This window comes from Taudactylus pleione, unplaced genomic scaffold, assembly GCF_031769625.1.
Source record: "Taudactylus pleione unplaced genomic scaffold, aTauple2 ptg000279l, whole genome shotgun sequence".
Taxonomy (NCBI): domain Eukaryota; kingdom Metazoa; phylum Chordata; class Amphibia; order Anura; family Myobatrachidae; genus Taudactylus; species Taudactylus pleione.
The window spans coordinates 4727501-4730000 of NW_028284681.1; the positions used below are offsets into that span (position 1 = coordinate 4727501).

The window sequence follows — 2500 nt, forward strand, 5'->3', positions numbered from 1 at the left end:
TCTAGCTAGCCGGGCTTGGTTAATGGAGTGACGAGACCTTGATGAGGCCATCGTGGCCTTGCAGTGCAACCTATGAAACCCAGGCCAGCTAGTTCAGTGGGCAGAGCATTGGTTTCACACAATGAACTATCCGAGGAGGTGGAAGGTTCCGCATTCGTAAAGCATTGGTGGTTCAGTGGTAGAATTCTCGCCTGCCACGCGGGAGACCCGGTTTCGATTCCCGGCCAATGCAATGTAGAGCTTTTGCTGACATGCCAGTGATTTTGGTGTCCTAGTTTCTCACGCTGGTTATTGGTGGTGCAGCTATATAGTGTTCCACATACCATGATACAGCAAAATGCAAAACTCCCGCCCAACGTGGGGCTCGAACCCACGACCCTGAGATTAAGAGTCTCATGCTCTACCGACTGAGCTAGCCGTGCTTGGTTAATGGAGCGACGAGACCTTGATGAGGCCATCGTTGCCTTGCCCTGCAACCTATGAAACCCAGGCCAGCTAGTTCAGTGGGCAGAGCATTGGTTTCACACAATGAACTACCCGAGTAGGTGGAAGGTTCCGCATGCGTAAAGCATTGGTGGTTCAGTGGTAGAATTCTCGCCTGCCACGCGGGAGGCCCGGGTTCGATTCCCGGCCAATGCAATGTAGAGCTTTTGCTGAAATGCCAGTGATTTTGGTGTCCTAGTTTCTCACGCTGGCTATTGGTGGTGCAGCTACGCATTGGTTTCATACAATGAACTCCCCGAGTAGGTGAAATGTTCTGCATCCGTAAAGCATTGGTGGTTCAGTGGCAGAATTCTCGCCTGCCACGCGGGAGGCCCGGTTTTGATTCTAGCTAGCCGGGCTTGGTTAATGGAGCGACGAGACCTTGATGAGGCCATCGTGGCCTTGCCCTGCAACCTATGAAACCCAGGCCAGCTAGTTCAGTGGGCAGAGCATTGGTTTCACACAATGAACTATCCGAGGAGGTGGAAGGTTCCGCATGCGTAAAGCATTGGTGGTTCAGTGGTAGAATTCTCGCCTGCCACGCGGGAGGCCCGGTTTCGATTCCCGGCCAATGCAATGTAGAGCTTTTGCTGAAATGCCAGTGATTTTGTTGTCCTAGTTTCTCACGCTGGCTATTGGTGGTGCAGCTACGCATTGGTTTCATACAATGAACTCCCCGAGTAGGTGAAATGTTCTGCATCCATAAAGCATTGGTGGTTCAGTGGCAGAATTCTCGCCTGCCACGCGGGAGGCCCGGTTTTGATTCCCGGCCAATGCAATGTAGAGCTTTTGCTGACATGCCAGTGATTTTGGTGTCCTAGTTTCTCATGCTGGCTATTGGTGGTGCAGCTATATAGTGTTCCACATACCATGATACAGCAAAATGCAAAACTGCTCTACCGACTGAGCTAGCCGGGCTTGGTTAATGGAGCGACGAGACCTTGATGAGGCCATCGTTGCCTTGCCCTGCAACCTATGAAACCCAGGCCAGCTAGTTCAGTGGGCAGAGCATTGGTTTCACACAATGAACTACCCGAGTAGGTGGAAGGTTCCGCATGCGTAAAGCATTGGTGGTTCAGTGGTAGAATTCTCGCCTGCCACGCGGGAGGCCCGGGTTCGATTCCCGGCCAATGCAATGTAGAGCTTTTGCTGAAATGCCAGTGATTTTGGTGTCCTAGTTTCTCACGCTGGCTACGCATTGGTTTCATACAATGAACTCCCCGAGTAGGTGAAATGTTCTGCATCCGTAAAGCATTGGTGGTTCAGTGGCAGAATTCTCGCCAGGTAAGGGGGGGGGGGGAGCGGTTTTGATTCTAGCTAGCCGGGCTTGGTTAATGGAGTGACGAGACCTTGATGAGGCCATCGTGGCCTTGCAGTGCAACCTATGAAACCCAGGCCAGCTAGTTCAGTGGGCAGAGCATTGGTTTCACACAATGAACTATCCGAGGAGGTGGAAGGTTCCGCATTCGTAAAGCATTGGTGGTTCAGTGGTAGAATTCTCGCCTGCCACGCGGGAGGCCCGGTTTCGATTCCCGGCCAATGCAATGTAGAGCTTTTGCTGACATGCCAGTGATTTTGGTGTCCTAGTTTCTCACGCTGGTTATTGGTGGTGCAGCTATATAGTGTTCCACATACCATGATACAGCAAAATGCAAAAGTCCCACCCAACGTGGGGCTCGAACCCACGACCCTGAGATTAAGAGTCTCATGCTCTACCGACTGAGCTAGCCGGGCTTGGTTAATGGAGCGACGAGACCTTGATGAGGCCATCGTTGCCTTGCCCTGCAACCTATGAAACCCAGGCCAGCTAGTTCAGTGGGCAGAGCATTGGTTTCACACAATGAACTACCCGAGTAGGTGGAAGGTTCCGCATGCGTAAAGCATTGGTGGTTCAGTGGTAGAATTCTCGCCTGCCATGCGGGAGGCCCGGGTTCGATTCCCGGCCAATGCAATGTAGAGCTTTTGCTGAAATGCCAGTGATTTTGGTGTCCTAGTTTCTCACGCTGGCTACGCATTG

At 52.2% G+C, this 2500-nt stretch overlaps 5 non-coding genes across 5 annotated transcripts; 3 read left to right on the plus strand and 2 right to left on the minus strand.

Moving 5' to 3' along the window:
* Nucleotides 1-349: 349 nt before the first annotated feature.
* On the minus strand, nt 350-422 carry TRNAK-CUU (transfer RNA lysine (anticodon CUU)). Its single transcript has one exon. It is a non-coding gene; the product is annotated as a tRNA-Lys (tRNA).
* A 146-nt stretch (nt 423-568) lies between these two features.
* TRNAG-GCC (transfer RNA glycine (anticodon GCC)) lies at nt 569-639 on the plus strand. The gene has a single exon. It is a non-coding gene; the product is annotated as a tRNA-Gly (tRNA).
* A 908-nt stretch (nt 640-1547) lies between these two features.
* Nucleotides 1548-1618, plus strand: TRNAG-GCC (transfer RNA glycine (anticodon GCC)). The gene has a single exon. It is a non-coding gene; the product is annotated as a tRNA-Gly (tRNA).
* Nucleotides 1619-2144: 526 nt separating this feature from the next.
* On the minus strand, nt 2145-2217 carry TRNAK-CUU (transfer RNA lysine (anticodon CUU)). Its single transcript has one exon. It is a non-coding gene; the product is annotated as a tRNA-Lys (tRNA).
* Nucleotides 2218-2363: 146 nt separating this feature from the next.
* On the plus strand, nt 2364-2434 carry TRNAG-GCC (transfer RNA glycine (anticodon GCC)). The gene has a single exon. It is a non-coding gene; the product is annotated as a tRNA-Gly (tRNA).
* Nucleotides 2435-2500: the final 66 nt, after the last annotated feature.